General features: G+C 41.2%; 1 protein-coding gene across 1 annotated transcript in view; it reads right to left on the bottom strand.

Moving 5' to 3' along the window:
• FRY (FRY microtubule binding protein) overlaps positions 1 to 17595 on the bottom strand; it is a 448789-nt gene extending 431194 nt beyond the window's left edge. Inside the window, exon 1 of the mRNA XM_054528883.2 lies at positions 17375 to 17595. The gene's annotated coding sequence lies outside the window, so the exon portion shown is untranslated. The remainder of the gene's footprint in view (positions 1 to 17374) is intronic.
• Positions 17596 to 17897: the final 302 nt, after the last annotated feature.

Below are 17897 nucleotides of genomic sequence, written 5' to 3'. Positions count from 1 at the left end.
GGGCCACACATTTTAGAGAAGGATGGGCAATCAGAAACAAGCCTGGGTTTGTCTACAGCGCCACACCCATACTGCTCAACTGCCTTACATGTCAGCCTCAAACCAAGTGCTCATGCTGGTGGCCACCATGTGGAGGGTCTGCCTATCCTCACCCACTATTAAAGTCAGGTCTAACTGGGCAGATATATATATTTTTTTATTTCTCCTAATGCTATCCCTCCCCAAGCCCCCCGCCCCCCAACAGGCCCCACTGTGTGACGTTTCTCGCCCTGTGTCCATGTGTTCTCATTGTTCAATTCCCACCTATGAGTGAGAACATGCTGTGTTTGGTTTTCTGTCCTTGTGATAGTTTGCTCAGAATGATGGTTTCCAGCTTCATCCATGTCCCTACAAAGGACATGAACTCATCCTTTTTTATGGCTGCATAGTATTCCATGGTGTATATGTGCCACATTTTCTTAATCCAGTCTATCATTTACGGACATTTGGGTTGGTTCCAAGTCTTTGCTATTGTGAATAGTGCCGCAATAAACATACATGTGCATGTGTCTTTATAGTAGCATGATTTATAATCCTTTGGGTATATACCCAGTAATGGGATCGCTGGGTCAAATAGTATCTCTAGTTCTAGATCCTTGAGGAATCACCACACTGTCTTCCACAATGGTTGAACTAGTTTACAGTCCCACCAACACTGTAAAAGTGTTCCTATTTCTCCACATCCTCTCCAGCACCTGTTGTTTCCTGAGTTTTTAATGATCACCATTCTAACTGGTGTGAGATGGTTTCTCATTGTGGTTTTGATTTGCATTTCTCTGGCAGAGATTTTTATACAGTCATCCCCAGGGATTCTCCCTCATGAAGTGAGGGAGGTGTGTAAAAGTGTTATTTTGATAAACACCAGGGAAAATGAACTTATAAACTATTGGATAATATATAATCAAATGGAATGATAGTAAAATAGGAAAACAAAATAATGTTCTATGAGCAAACCCAAAAAGGAATGGGATGATTTCTAATTATCTTGTGAACTTGGCTAGTAGAGAAAAGCAAATAAAGATTTCGGTCTAGAATGGCTTGAGGCCCGAAATCACCTGGTTCAAACCTGAAGAAGAATCAGTTTTGTTGAACAACTGCCATAGCTCCAGATGACTGGCATTCATAGAGGGAAAAAAAATGCCAAAAAGGCTACTAATAATTCTAGTCTGGCACTGAAAAAAGAAAAAAATTAAATGCTGCTCTAGGACAAAAGAGGAAGCTGCTGTAGTAACCACACTTTTCTACAAAACCGAAACATGTGTTCACCTAATCAAATGGCTCCTAATTAGCTATTTATTGCCACTGCCACCACAGCTATATAGAAGTTTTGAACAAGAAAACTATAGATGTTTGTCACAGGCAAAAATGGATCTGCTTGCAATGCTCAAATAAATATTGTAAAACATGGAATAAAAAATGGAGATATTGTCTCCGTTCCATGAAAAAATTTTTTTCAGATTGCTAAGCATGTACCAAGAAAGATTATTTCTATGGACACACACACACACACACACACACACACACACACACACACACATATCAAGTCTTTAAGTCTTTAGTACATAGCCAGGTCCTTATATCTGGGAGACTTATAACTCTAAATGCACCTAAATCTCTCTCTAGTGACTGAAAAGTTACATTTACATTTGGAGTGATGTGAGCTCTTCAAAACTCCCATTTTATTTCCCTTTAGGCTCTTGTTAATTGCATTATTTTGTTGCTCATGTTATTTACAATATACGATATACATCAAGCTGAGATTTTTAACAAAGTACAATAGACTGACTTCAAGTAGAGTTGTATAATGGACTTTGCACACACAGTTGCTAAAGGGTTCAAAACTAAAAATTGTAAGGTGTATTTTAGAAATTTACCAATTTCATTGTAATGGACCAGAAGCTATTTTTTAGCCTAAGCCCATTTTAAAAGGAATTAAAACCAGTAAGTGTCATTGTCCTAAATTAAATGTCAATATTAACTCCTTTATTATTACTAAAAGTGTGGCATTCTTAAAGTGCTCTTTATAGCATAAGAGAGGTGTGGAGCCACCCAGGTAACTACAGAAAATAGCTGTATATTAAACGATATTGTGGCAGGTATGAAAAGTAACCGTGATAATTTGTGGAGTTAAAAGTTTCACAAAAATTGGAGAGAATAAGAAAGCAAGCATACGCATCTGGGGTAACTTAGGTTAATGGACAAATGGTTCCACATACATAGGTTTACAGCCCTGGAGGGCACATCACCATGTTCACACAGGTGGCCCAAACCATTCAGAAAAGAGAAAGTTCCCGGCAGCCCTCTCTGCTTCAGAAGACAGAGGAGTGTGTCTTCATTTTAGAAAGATTACCAACAAAATGAGAGCTTAAGCAATCTGAAAAACTAACCTATTGGGAACATGTTCGTTCCCCTACAACAGTGGATAAATGAGGCTTTGTTGTACTTGTGAAGTGGTACATGGCAGACTAAAAAAGATGTGGTTATGTCTTTTTTTTTTTTCTTAAGAAAAGAAAGCATAAACCCTATAAACAATGCACTAAGCTATTGCTAATGCCAAAGAAAGTGCTCTATTTGTAAACAGAAGAATCTGTTTGGCACTTAAGCAGTAATGGTTCAGGATCATCTGCAGGATAATTAAATTAACAACAGTCATTCATCACTTTCTTTGGCATTGGTTGGTTAATCCTCAATGAAGACTCTCCTTTCAGTGAAGCATACCCTCTTATTTAACGTGTGTTCAAGTAAAATAGAGACCACCTTGCAAAGTTTTAAAAATAAGTAAATCCATCTACAAAAATTCAGAAACTTTACTCAAGTTCACAGATAAAACTCATGAGCAGAACTGATAGGTCCAAAGCTTGGCAGAAGGAAATTTAGCCAACAAAACAGCTAGTATAAAATAAACTCACTTAGACTCTCCCTTCCAAAATTAGGTTGAGCTTTCACTCTAATACTGTATTAAGACTAATATAAAACTTTCAAAAGTAAAAATTTTATATATTTCTTTTCCCTGTATGTCTATTGGGTCAATTCATCATAGACAGCATGTGATGCGATAAAAGACAGTCCCTAAGCTCTCAAAATCTAACTGCATATGGAACCGGACTTAATTATCACTTGATTTCCTTTTGATTTACATTATTTCAGACCAGCCATTTTTACAAAGGAGATACTCTATGTCCTTCAAGCATCCATTCTTTCCACAGACCAGTATCAATGCTCTTGAAGAACTTGTATTCTGAGCGAAAAACAAAATAAATGTCATGAATTCTCACTGCACTTATGATCTGAAAGAACATGTATTTTTTGAATGACTGTGTTTGTCGGGTGTATTTTAGAATTTCAGAGTAAAGAAGGTGTATTTGGACCTACGGCTGTTCAGAATTATAGCCAAAGTTGTGGGCATATATGCCCACTGGGACAAAATAATAAAGATCTGTTCACAAAAGTTAGATGGCAGCCCAGTTCAACCATTTGTTAGGCAATTTGGTGTCGTCCTACAGCCTTCAGACCATGCTGGGAGCGCGCAGAATCACTGTCCATGCTGTTTGGCCTCACCATAGCAGCCTCCCTCTAATTTTATGGTTTCTAAGATTCACTGGGTGCTACAGACATGAAAAAGTTTGGGTTTAAAATGTTTTATCTCCCATGGTATCTGAACATCGGAGCTGGCGACGTCGCCTGAAATTTCCATCTTTCCAGGAGCAACTTGAATCATAGTCAGCAAAGAGGCGATTTTAAAGAGGAGAAAATCTAGAATTGTGGTTCTTAAACACTTTTTACTCATGGATTCCTTTGAGAATCTGATGAAAGATATAGATTATCTTCAGAAGAAAGAAAAGAAGGATGGGAGGGAGGAAGGGAAAGTAGAGAAAAGAAAAGAAAAAAGCACACACATTTTGCCTATTTTTTACAAAGATTTCAAGGGAGAAATCACTGATGTCCTGAATCTAAACCAGGACCCAGATAAAATCAATGGTACTGTGGTCATTTTCCCCAGGCTTGTTGGCTTTGAATTGTGTTCCTTGTTTTCTAGTCCAGGGTCCAGCTGGCGTCGCTCCCTTGCTGGGTCAGTGGGCCTGGGACACTTCGTTGGGTGGAAGACAGGAGGAGGGCACAGATTCTGGGCTCCTGCTCTTTGTGCCTGCTAATCAACAGTCTTCGGCACTCAATCCTGGCTGAAAGCTCAGGAGGCTGTGCCAGCTTTGACTGTCTTCTACTAAATGAGGGTAATTTACATATAATTTCTTTTCAACACTTCCAGTGTTCCTTTCCAGTGCTAAGGACATAATCCAACAAGAAACCAAGTTCCGCAGTTTTAGTAAAAAAAATATATATATATTAAAAGTGCATATTAGAATGCGTTTGTGTCCAATTGACATTTCTGACAAATACTTCAACTGTTTAACAAACACTGAGGAGGAACGGGAAACATCAACAAGGCACTCATCCAATTTGCACTACTGCTGGCAAACATCAGTGTCTGCGAAGGCTTTTAATGTTATTGATAGCTTATTCAAATAGGCTGGAGCGGTCCTCCAGGGCCTGAATCACCACTACCTCTGAGGAATAAACCACTTATAAAGAAAAGACAGAGAGAACATGGTCAGAAATGAGTGCTTTGCAATGCCTAAATCAAAATGGCCCATCTATGATGCATCTGTGATGTAACCAGAGGGCAGTAACCCTTTCTTATAGTTACAACCCAATTAGCTGCATGAGGGCCTTGAAAAGCACCGAATGACTTCCTTTAAGGAAAAACATAGTGCTATTTTAGGAAACTTTAACTGTGCGATGGTCACAGAAAATAACACGATCTTAAGGTTTGTTCTTTCAGATACATCCTACGGTCTCACTGAGAGGACAAAAATATCAGGGAAATAAAAAAGACATAGTACAAAAGTAAAGAAAGGGGGAGAACAGAAATTGAAGCACTAAAAGAAGATTGGATCGGGCAACTGAGACTTTATGTTGGGGGAGGAAGAAACAGGTAGAGAGAGGGCTAAAGAGGTGAAGCAGCAGCTCCTCACTGGCCAGGGTGGAAAGGAGGCTTGACTGCCACAGATATAGGTGGCGACTGATGGGCTCAAGGCTCAGCGCTCCACAGTGGGGAAGGTAAGAGAATGAAAACATTTAAGGCTAGAGAATGACGACTTTGGTTTTTAAATGTGTGTACATATACTATACACACATTGTAATATATAATTATACATAATACACACATTACACATATGTATATATTTTTTGCTTTTTTTTTTGTTTTCTGTTTTTGCAGGAAGCTGGGGATAAGATGGAAGCAGACTGAGGAAAGAACAGGTCAAGGTAGTATAAAAAGAAAAAGAACATCAATTAGTTGAAACATGTTTGAAGAGCTTTGATGGGCTTTTGGAAAACCTTGGTAGCAAAATAAGATATGTGTTTTGGGTAAAATATTTGAATAAAGAACCAAAAAGGAATAGTGTCTGATTCCATTGGTATACAACACCTTGCTTCATACTCACCACACACAGTTCAGTATGGTGGTTTCAGACTGACATACTCAAGACACACTGGTCTGCCTGTCCCTCTGGCAACCAAATTTTGGCTACCTCATTGTTCATTAGGCTCTGAATCAGGGCCTGATCGGGGAAATAAAAGAAGGAAAAAACCTGAACCAGTTCATTTGTGAGCAGATCCAGTTAAAAGACTGATGGGGAGGAGATTTGAACTATCATGAAGTTTGGTTATTATCTGTGAAACTAGGTTTGGCATCTTGGCTCCCAGGAGAAGCAACAATTGAGAGCCAGCTGTAGAAATGGCAATTATAGGATGAAGAGGGTATCAGCATTTTGAATGGCAGTTTTTATTGGCAGATGGGCTTGGTTTTAAGAGGCCAGTTAGCAGGGTTGTGTGTCTCCTGACGTTCATCTCTCAGAAGATGCAAGGCAAAAAAAAAAAGTCATTTGCACTTCCATGTCAGAACCACCAGATAACTCAGAGACCCCTTTTAGATCATGAAAATAGTGGAAGGCTCATGATGACAAGACTACCGGGCAGATGTAAGAGTCCAGATATAGAGCTCCCTCTTAGCAGGCAGATCCAAGCTTCAGCAATTTGAAAACTCCATGAGGCAAGGAGTATGCCTTATGTAGAGATGGAAAAAGTCCTTAGCCTAGGGACTGAGTAGGGGGTTTTCCAGTGTCCCAAAACACAAGAACCAAGGTCTGATGCCTTTAATCTATGTAAAAATCAGTATAGTGATTTACTATTATGGAAAGATAGTTGGGATAAGTTGTCCTATGTGAAGAAAGCAGCTTATAAAACTGTATATTAAATAATTCAGTTTTTGTAAACAATGTTACAGGTGAAAAAAGACACCTGGGAAGAAATAAAACACAAATAGTGATTATATTTAGGAGGTAGGATTGTGGATCGTTTCCATTTTCTTCTATTTGCTTACCTAAATCTTTACATTTTTCTACATTGAACACATATTGGTTGAATAGTAAAAATATATTTTAAAAAGGTATTCATACAAAAAAATGCATTTAATATATTTTAAAATGTGTTAATCAGGTGTCACACACCTGTAGAGCTGGACCTCTGAGAATAAAAGAGCAATTTGGATTTCTAAAAGCTCCTAGTGGCTGCCCCAGGATCTCTTAAGGAAAGATCAGGAGGACACAATGTAGGCTTCACTGCCTACAGTATATTTGCAAGAATGTTTAAGATCTGCTAACTACTTAAGATCTTATGGAGCCTGTAATTACATACACTCTATTTTGTCAGTGCATGAATAGTAAACTAGAGGTTGCCTATGGTTTTCTTCTTATTTGATAAGATAATACATCCAAGACTCAAAGGATAGCAAATTAACATGATAGTTCCCCAATCTTGGCACCAGAGTGTTGACTCAAAACTTTCCTTGTATTCTACTTTTGGTGGATTTAATTCTGCTGTTCTGCTGAGTGGGTGCAACTTTCTGCAGAGAATAAGGCCGCTCTGTGTTCTGCCTCCTTCCTTTTCCACTTCTGCTTCCCATTCGTCTAGCCACTTCATGTAAGGAAGAAAACACAGGTCCTCATGGAGAAGACAGGGTTGTCGACTGGACTTACGAGGGCCAGTAAGGAAACTGCTGTGAATGTGTGATGTTGAGCAGCTAGGGTGGGGTTGGTTCCATAGCAATGGACATGGCTGGGCTAAATCTAGAGATAAAAATGCCTGTGACTTTCACTAGACTGTTACATTAATTTCCCAAAGCAACAAAAACAACTGTAACTTTAATGCTCTAGATGCCTTACACAGATTATCTTGCAAATTCAGAACAAACCTGTCCAGCAGAAATGAATAGACCTATTTTACGGACAAGGAAGCAAAGGTAGAGGGATGTGAAGCACATACCATGGGCATATAATGTACGCCTACATAAGCACATAGAAACATCCAGCTACGAAAACAACATAGAAGCTTGCTTTCATAACAGCTCATCATTAACTTCTCTTTCACTGAATGGAAGAGTTTAACTCAAAAATGAGTTTGTAAGCACATACCAAGTGCTTAAATACATAATTCTGAAGACACTCTGGGTTCTCCTAGCTTCTTCACTGGCTATTAGGGTGACTTTGGGAAAAATATCTCACCTCTCTGTTCTTCAGTTTTCTAATCTGTGAAATAAAGACAATAATGGGGTGTACCACATGGGGGACTACTGTGGGGATGAAATGATATAACGAGAGAAGGTAAAGCCCCCAGGTGTGATCCCAACCATACAGTCTTCAACAGTCATTGATTCTCTCCTCATTCTGTGGATGAGGGAAAGCAAGTCCAGATGAGCGGGAGCTGAAGATCTTTCCATTCTAAAATCATATCCAATATAATACAGCTATGACTCCAGGGACTTCTTGGCCCCTATTTTGATACTTTTTTTTTTTTTTTTCCTGAGACGGAGTCTCGCTCTGTCACCGAGGCTGGAGTGTAATGGCGTGATCTTGGCTCACTGCAACCTCCGCCTCTTGGGTTCAACCGATTCTCCTGCCTCAGCCTCCCATGTAGCTGGGAGTACGGGCACACGCCTCCATGCCTGCGTAATTTTTGTACTTTTTTTTTAGTAGAGACGAGGTTTCACTGGCCAGGCTGGTCTCGAACTCCTGACCTCAGGTGATGCACCCACCTCAGTCTCCGAAAGTGCTAGGATTACAGGCATGAGCCACCATACCCAGCCCCTATTTTAATACTTTTGATGGACAGAAAAGTCATTCTTCATTTCCATGCACTATTCACAGAGTTTTAACCTCCAGCTCTCACAGAAGTAAGAAAAACAATGCTGAAGTGAACATTTCTTGGGGATTGAGACCGAATTTCAAAACCTTAATAATGTTTTGGATAAGTGTGTTTTCAAGAGATACAACTAAGGTAGAGACACTGTCTAATGTGCTACCATTGTCTCTGAGTGACCAGACTAAAGACTTTTGTTGAATTTATTTCTACTGTCCGCAAAGGCATCAATGTAAAATAAGAAAATCCTGATATTTAATTCTGTCTCAGTGGGTTCTAAATAAAGTCCCTACAATTTACCTTCTTTAGTAGTGGTTCAAGGATTGTTATTGTTATTTTTGTTTTACTAGTTCAACAAATGAAAAAAAAAAGTCAGTGGACACAGAATTTCAACTTTTCAAATCACATCTGATTTTTGTCAAAGCACAAGCTACATCTTAAAGAGGTGGCAATAAATGTGTATGTTTTGTGCTCTGGATCTTCCATTTGTATTTCCAGGTCCCAAATGTCTGCTCACCTCCCTCAACCACCATGAACCAGATTCTAAGAACTCATGCCATATATCCCATATTCATCTCAATTCCTTACGTATCTTCCATAGTTTTCATCAGCCATGTTTTTATCATTTTTGTCACTTTCCCTTTTAGAATTATCTTACATTTCATTATTTACATACTTTACAGTTTTCTTCATTCCAATGCATCTGTCTTTTGTAAGATGTCATAAATATTCAGAAAAAAAATATTAATTGCTTTCACATCTGGGATAAATACATTACTTTGTTTTCTTTCTTTCCCCACCTCCCTGCCCCCTCACACCAACATTTAACACTAAGGCCTATCTGAAATTTATTGGACTATTTGGTTATGACAAAAAGTATATTATTCTCTTTCTTCCTGTTTTTACTTCTTAGAACTGCTATTCTATTGGTCTTGCAAACTTCATTAAATAATTGATCTTTTCTTCAAAGCTCTATTGTTCATTTGTATGTTTTAAATTAAGTTCACTAAATAATCTAAATATGGAATTTCTATTTATTTTAATCTGTCTAGTTTTCAGTCCAATATCATAGAATTTTAGTAATAGTCACTTGTAATTGATATTTTAATTTGTTAAGGCCAGTTTAACTTCATGGCTTCTATTCATTAAAAAAGCAGTTTTTATGTTCTTGATTCTTCCTTCTAGATCATTTAACTATCAGATTATAGAGTACTTTGTAAGGACTTTTATTCATAATTTATAGCAATCCTTAAGCCAAAGAAGGCTGGGAATTTCTGTGTCAACCAATCAACTAACATTTTTAAATTCAACCAATATACATTAAGCTCCTACCACTTGCAGGCACAATGCTAGGCTCTAGAGCTAAAAAGATAAGGAGGGTATGCCTCTTCCCACCCCAACCCCAAATGAGTGCAATTCAAATTCATGAAGGTTAAAGCTAAGATAGAATGCACAAACTTAGAACGGCTCCAGGAAGGCTCTTCATCTGCCCCCTCCACCCACCAGCCTCACCATTATGCGCTTTCACTTATAAGTATCAACATAAACGAAAGGCTCCAGGAAAGCAAGGGCCTCAGAGTATTTCTGCATATTATCTCATTTGACTAAATACTCCACATGTATACGGGCCTTATTTGTATATGGAATTGGAGGTTAAAAGACATGAAAGCCTAGATTGAAAAATTTGTCTTAAGAGACATGCTTCACTGGGATGGATAAAGCCAATGATTGTCCTGACCAACCTCAAACCCAGTTCAACACCATTAGCCAGGCAGAAATGTTTTGCCAGCCATTTGAGGCTAACACTGCCACTTTAATTAAAGAGTTATGATGTCAGTTTGGAAACACAATGGGAGAGCAGCTGTGCTCCAGCAATACATTAATACAATTTCCATCAACGTGGATAAGCTCCTACACAATGCAAAGGAGATGTGTGAAAAGTTACAAGGTGAAAGCAGCTGTAAGGAGAGGGCAATCTCAGAGTTTCTGCCATGAAGGAATTACTCTTCTTAGATTATTAGACTGACCTCTTGCTTATGCTTTCATTAATATTTCTTAACGTGCATGGTCAAGATTCTAAGTCACAGGACTTTAAAGTTGCTATAATCATTAACCACCCACATAAAGAAAAGTCATGAGGCTCACCATAGCAATAGGTCATTCAATTTACTTAGCAGTGAGACCTAACACTCCCACCTTCATGCACTCCTGCCATTCATCATGGTAAGTAGTGCCTGAGTCTAAACCCATGTCCATCAGAGTTAATACAGGTACATTTTAAACGTTCTGTGACTAAGCTTGCCACTAACACATATTTTGTTAATTACCTTCATGTAATTCTCTCCAGTATCATTACTTCGTATGTGTGTATATATCATCTGATCATTTGATTAATACTGACATGTAGTCAAGAAGAAAAGTATGTTTCATGCTATTTTGAGTAACTTCCATTTAGAAGCCTACTCCTGAGCACAAAATTTGCAACACACAATTCACTTTGCAACTCCAATATTTACTCCGAGAAACACCCTTTTAAAAAGATGCATGTGGCCTTCATGTTTCCTTATTTTTGGTGGTATTCCAAATCCACAGTGGATAAGGAATTATCCCAGACATATAATCATCTTGTATATTTTAAGACCTTATAGCAAAAAGGTCTTAAAGACCTTAACAAAAATGTATTTGCTTAAGAGTTCACTAATGTTTTGTTGTGTGTGTGTGTGTGTGTGTGTGTTTGTTTTTTTTTTTGAGATGGAGTCTCACTCTGTCGCCCAGACTGGAGTGCAGCGGCGCAACTGGCTCACTGCAAGCTCCGCCTCCAGGGTTCACACCATTCTCCTGCCTCAGCCTCCCCAGTATGTTTTTTTCTTTTTTGAGATGGAGTCTGGCTCTGTCACCCAGGCTGGAGTGCAGTGGCACAATCTTGGCTCACTGCAAGCTCTGCCTCCCGGGTTTACGCCATTCTCCTGCCTCAGCCTCCCGAGTGGCTGGGACTACAGGTGCCCACCACCACGCCCTGCTAATTTTTTTGTATTTTTAGTAGAGATGGGATTTCACTGTGTTAACCAGGATGGTCTCGATCTCCTGACCTCGTGATCCACCCGCCTGGGCCTCCCAAAGTGCTGGGATTACAAGCATGAGCCACCACGCTCGGCCAGAGTTCCCTAATGTTTTAAAAGAGTCAAGTGTTTTGACTTTTTTGTCCTGAGTGGGGTTCATCCTTCATCTGGGGATCCTTTATGTAGTGTAGGTTTCTCACTTTTTTCTTTTTCTCAAGATAAACACTGCACACCTGACTACAATATCTCAAGAACTGAGTGTTAGCATGGCTGGACCATCTGGCACCACAACTCAGATTTAATTAATGTTTACTGAATACCATGTGTCAGAGCCCGAACTAGGCACTACTGCACATTTGGCTGAATACCCCATGTGTACATAGGCTTAATTCATTAGTTGACCGTTTTCCAAAAATCCCCATACATCCACCATGAATTTTATTCTCTATATTCTGATGTTTTGACCTCTTGGGACCTTGCTGGCCTGGACGGACTGCCCCTCCCAGGGTTAGCCAATGCCTGCACACAGTAAGGGACTCACCTGCAAGCGCCTCTCCATATGCAAACCAACAAAGAGCCCACACCCCACCAGCTCCATTATCAGACTCATACTCTGGAGCACTATTCTCCTTCCTAATCACCCCAGGGCCACGTAGCAGACAACTAGAGACAGCCCTGTACCTCAGAGCCTGCTAAAATGATGCAAACTAACCAATCCTGAACCTGCTTACCCTGCTTTGCTCATTCCTTCCCATGGAAACCACCATAAGGCTCTTGCCCACATTTTTTCTTGTTCCCCCTGCCTCCTGCCTGATCCTGCTGCTTCCCTGTGTGTCCCCTGCGTGGCGTGCCATGCTGTACCTCTGGTTTCTAGGGGACTCTTGAGTATAATAAACTTCCTTTATGACAGTCATTTCTGTGTCTGCATGTTTTACCATACCTGGTTAAAACAAATCCTGGGTACTATTAAAACACCCCACATAATTATAGAATTGGCAGCTAAGACTATTTGGGTTTTCTTTCATCCCACCCTCTATGCTCAGTAAACAAGTTTTAAGCTTTTTGTCGTTTACGTTACATTACCTTGTCTGGCCCACGATAACAATACTTAATAAAGGCAATTATATGTAAGTTCCTTTAGTGAATAACCAAAAAGATTTAATTAACCATTATTTTCTACTATATGAAAGAGCAAGCTCTAGCTATCTACCATGTCGCTTCACAGCACCCACCACCATGCCACACTGCTTCACCGTACTTGGGGACAGGCAGTAATGACACTCTGCCCACATCATCTTCCCCTGAGCTAGCAGGCTGGAACCACTAGCAACCTCAGTTTGTAAGATACTTGTTCAGAGGTCCCACGTTTCACTGGACTGGAAGCTGGGTGGGTCTTTGCAGGTCTAGCTCTTACACTGAGTGTGGGGTTATTTGGGCGATGCTAATTGGCTTTAGATCCTGGGACTGCTTCAGAGAGGGTGCTAAGCTAGTTTCTGTGCCATTCCTTCTGCTGGCATCTTCATCTAGCATCCTGTCCTTGGTCTAAAAGTGCGCTCTGCCTGAGCAGGCGGCAGCAGTGAGGAAGCAGAGGCACTGGCAGATGGAGATCTGTGTTGCCCAGCAAGGTTTCTTTCTCTTTTTCTTCGTAACATGTCAAAATGCAAAGACGGCCATTTTGGGGGTTAAAAAATGGACTCTAGGGCAATGTACCTAAGTAGATATATATATTCTTGGGGATGTATTTCCAAGCAAGGTCATGAGCACTGAGTTTCTGCTTCAGAGAGACCTACAGACACTTCTCTGTTAATTCTGGTAGATGTTAAATGTACAATAGGACAAGTATGTAAAATTGGACTAAGTATAGAGTTCAAGAAATTGATTTTAGACCATACAACAGAACCAAGATGTAAGTTGTTACATAATCCTTCAGTGATCAAGATGAATAAAAGATATAATGGAATTTCTTCTATCCTAAACTAGCTTTGTAATGGCATATTTGGAATAGGACCCTGTAAATTAAATCAAGGACTGCTTCGCCTTTTTCATGTTTGGCATTCCTGTCAGTGTCAAAATTTTTAGAATATGTATTCTAACCAACAGGAGGGTAGTGAGCTTCTCAATGTGTCTCCATGGCTTCCATGGAGGATATTTACTCACTCATTCTACTATCTATTTTATTGAGCAGGTTTACTATGTATAACAGACTGTCCTAAGCAATTGGTATATAGTAGAAAACAAAAGATAGAAAAAGTCCTTGCCCTCCTGCAGCCTGAAGTCTAACACCATGAATGACTGTATGGATGAATGAATACATAAAAAATGTAATCAGGTTAGGGATCATGAAACTAAGTGAACACAGATTACCATATTTCATTGATAAGATTACTTTTTCACATTTTAACATCCCTGAAATCAAGATATGTCTCAACATTTATGGTATAGTAAAATTACTGACAACTTGGCAGTACTCACAGCACAACTGTCATGTCCCTGCACGTGCATAAACTTGGTCACAGCTATTCATTTTGTTTTCACTTCTACTGAGTTATGGGCATTGTTGGCACTGCACGTGTTCTGTTTAATTGCCACTGAAATGGTTTTCAAAAAGATTACACTATCATTTGGCACTGCAAGGAGACATTACTGTGTATGCATGAAGGCACCAAAACAGCAGTGTGACATAAACGTTCTATTACTAAAGGAAGCATTTGTCTTTGTTTGGCATTTCCATATCATTTTACAAAGCAAGATCCAAATGCTTTATCAGACCAAATAAAGAAACACATAAGTTAATGAAGCTATGTTACAGTTTGTTACTGAGATTCATGCAAGTGAACCGTCACACCCCAAGCAATGCTATCAATAACACTGGCAGGAAAATGTACCGAAACCCAAGGAAGAGATGACGGAAACTTGAAAGCAACAAGACTAGTGTGACCTATTCATGCCTTACCATGGAAGAATATCCTTAAAGTGGAATGTCATAATAAAATTGGCAATATTTTCTCTTTGCATACAGCAGAAAAATAATGCTATGTCTTACAACTGATGGCATTTTTAATTTGATGAAATATAGAAATAAAGATGGATTGCTAGTTAATAAGAAGTTTTAGAAAGAGAACAGCATATAGAGTGGAAGTTTGTTGATTCTGGACAGTTTTAAGTTAATAAGGTATTGCAAATGCACAACTTTAGAAAAACTACAATTTCAATAATTTGGCATAGTTTTGCAGATCACTAGCCACTTAAAAAAGTTTATTCACTCTTATTTCTAACAATGTTTTGGGAACACCTTCCATTCTGATGTAAGAGTGTGATAAGAAAGCCTCATGTTCTTCTTTCCCAACTTTAGTTGGTGCTACTTTGATTTTTGGCAGTTTAGAGATATTAGAAGTGAGGTGCTGGATCTGTATTCTAAACTCAAACCTTACTACTGCTACCAAGAATGGAGTGAAATACTTAGACAGGAGGGTCCATTTGAAATCTCAAAGCATGCATATGGGACTTTGAGATTCTTAGCACAAGAGTAACATGAGTAAAATGCCAACTATAAGGATACGTTTCCAGGCAGCATATGGTCACAGCTCAAAAATGAACTTTTTTAAAGCTTACTACTGCAAATTATTTTAGAACCAGAGACAGTTAAAAACCATACCAAGGAAGAGAACACACACACGTACACGCACACACAACTCTAGGGAAGAGAAATTATAAAACAATGGATGTAGATTATAATAGAAATAATTTTTTAGGCACAGCTTCAAAACTGTCACAATTGTGACATCAGTTTTTGATACCATTCAGCCAAGCAACAACTACTTTAACATAAAAGTGAGTATCAAATCAGGAATAGGCGTGTGGCTACATCCACCACCAAGACAACAGATGGAGTTTTATATGGTGAACACGTATTTCAGTAGTGTTGAAAATAGACTGCACCATATACGTGGTATTTCCCACTATGCAGAAGGCCTGCTTTCTGTTCCTAGGGCCCTGCATGGAGAATTCAGGGATTCCCTGGAACTAATACTACTTTCCCCAGCGACTTCATTTCAGTCTTTCCTTTTAGGTAGCCTGGCCCAGGTCAGAAATTCTCTGACAGTTGGTACAAGAGAAAGAGTGTGCCAGTGTGAACGCTGCAGGGGATGTGTTGTTGCCAACTGATGGGGTGTACTTCCATATGCAGAGCTAAAATAGACTTGGATGGTTGAGAGGAGAGAGACTGCTCTTTAAGTGCCAGTAAGGGAAACACTTGGTTACCTGTCTTCTGGGGCCAACTTATCTGAAAGAATGAGGTGGGTTTACATGTTTGGATATTTCCATCTGATTTTTATGCTGGGGATGGGATGGGGAGAGTCTGGAGACCGCCAGTGTTGCCTTTCAGTATACGTGTACACAGTGGTGGTTCCCAGTGGGAGAAAACACTCTGTAAAGGGGTCTGATGCACCAGGCCAGTAGAGATAGCATATGTTGACACTGCATTACAATAAGGGCAACTCTCAAGAAGAACTGGGAGACAGCATAGAGCATGGGCAGGGAGTCAAACAGATCCAGGTTCAAATCCTGCCTCTATCACTTACTTGCCCAACAATCTTGGCAAAATTACCTGAACTCTTTAAATTCAAAAATAGGGATACTAATAATAATACCTCCTTAGAGTGATTGCAAGAATTAAAGTATTAATATACGTCCACACCTAGTAATGTGTCTGGTGAATAAAATGTGCTCATTGTATGGGCACTACTGTGTCACCACTAGGGAAATTCCCTTAAATGTAAATGTTTTTACAGATACGTTTTTTAGCATGGGGGTAATTATATGGACCACAAAATGGCCTTGGCTAAGGTGTTTTGAGGGAATTATGAAGTTGTCTTACGGTAGGAATACATCTTGATAAGAAAGGAAAAATGTGAATGTGAGCATCCACGTGTGATTAGTGAGAATGATGCAGAATTTAACACGCATTTTTTGAGATTTGCTTAACGGCAAGACTATGCGATATCTACCTCTACCTGTCACTACCTCTACCCTGAGCCGCTTTATGATAGATGTGTTCCTACAATCTTGTGTAAAACTCAATTTTAACTCTAAGCATCACTTCTCTGCACTGGACGAAGTTTTGTAAAGCAAATAATCCCCACCTTATCTATCTTGCTTTGAGGGCTGAAACTTTCTCCTATCTTCGAGTGGACAGGCATGTGTTCTGCATTTTTTTGCACTGGGCTATCACCCTGACAGGTGAGCCATAACTTCTACCCACTTTGGTATGCTCCACAGCACACTTTCCAAAACTGCAAAAGCCAACTGAAAGTATGGGCAATAAGAAAATATTAAAGAATCGACAGAGTAATTATTGGCACCTTGGACACATTAGTGTTCGGGGATGTTTAATTAGATGGCAAGGTAGATTTAATTTTTGAAGCTCTTAGAGCATAGATCTTGGTCGAGTCCATTCTACGGGGAGATAACAAAGGGCCATTGACTACCTGCTGCACTGTTTTCAAGCAAAACCCACACTGGGCGGGCTCTGGGTGCCATCTCCACAAAGCCCCCTCCCCAAGGGGGATTCCCACAGAGGAGTTTTCTCAAGGAAGGTCCCGTGTCAGGAATGCTGCTCGGGTACGGGTTCCCACGTGCCCACACGTAGGGCACTGGCTCACACGGCAGGGAGGGCTGCCTCTTTAAAGGCGCGGACCTCAGGGACCCCCGAGTTTGGCTCCTCAAGTCTGGGCATCAAACTTTCTCCTGGAACAAAACCTCTTTCAATCTACATGGAGGCAGGAGGAGGACGGAGCCCGGGGATGCCATCAGCGGCGGCCCGGAGACAGCGCTCCCACCCCCGCCCGCTTCCCTCGGTCCCCACCCTCTTCCTCCGAGGGAAGGCGGCCCAGACCGCACAGCCCCGCCCGGCCCCACCCACCCACTCCCCGGCCCACCTCCCCGGCAGCGGAGCCCACAGCCTCACAAAGCTACCTCCCGGGCGCTGCGGTTCCCCGGGGCGAGGGGAGAGCAGGGCTGGGTACCTGAGGAAGAGGCCAGGACACCGGCGCCCAACGAGACCCACAGCATCGCCCCGGCGCCGCCGCCGTAGTTGCCACCGCCGGAGGCTACTTCGCTGCGCCGAGCGCCGGAGCCCCGGGGACCTGGTGCCGCCACCGCCTGCGCTCCCCGCGCTGCGCTGCGCTCGCTGCGCCCGGACTCTGCTGCCCGGCGACCGCCACGGTCAAGCGGAGCCCCGCCCCGTGCGCGCCCGGCGAGCCGCGGACCCCCAAGGACGCGCCGCCTCCCCGATTGGCTACGGGAGTCGCTGGCCCCGCCCCTGCTCGCAGCGCTCCTCCCACGCCGGGGGCGCGCGCTGCCGGCGGCCCAGAGACTGGCGGCGTCTCCAGGGGTGTCTCGGGAGGGTGCGGTCCGCGCTGGGCGAGGCTTCCTGCGGGCACCGGCGCGCTCGGCCTCCGCTCCTGGGCGCTGCAGTTCTCCCTTTCCTTGCCAGCCCAGAGATAAATACACGATCAGAAAGAAAAGAAAAAGAGAAAACATCTCTAG

Source organism: Pongo abelii, chromosome 14, assembly GCF_028885655.2.
Source record: "Pongo abelii isolate AG06213 chromosome 14, NHGRI_mPonAbe1-v2.0_pri, whole genome shotgun sequence".
NCBI classification, from domain to species: domain Eukaryota; kingdom Metazoa; phylum Chordata; class Mammalia; order Primates; family Hominidae; genus Pongo; species Pongo abelii.
This window is presented reverse-complemented; position numbering and strand designations above follow the sequence as displayed.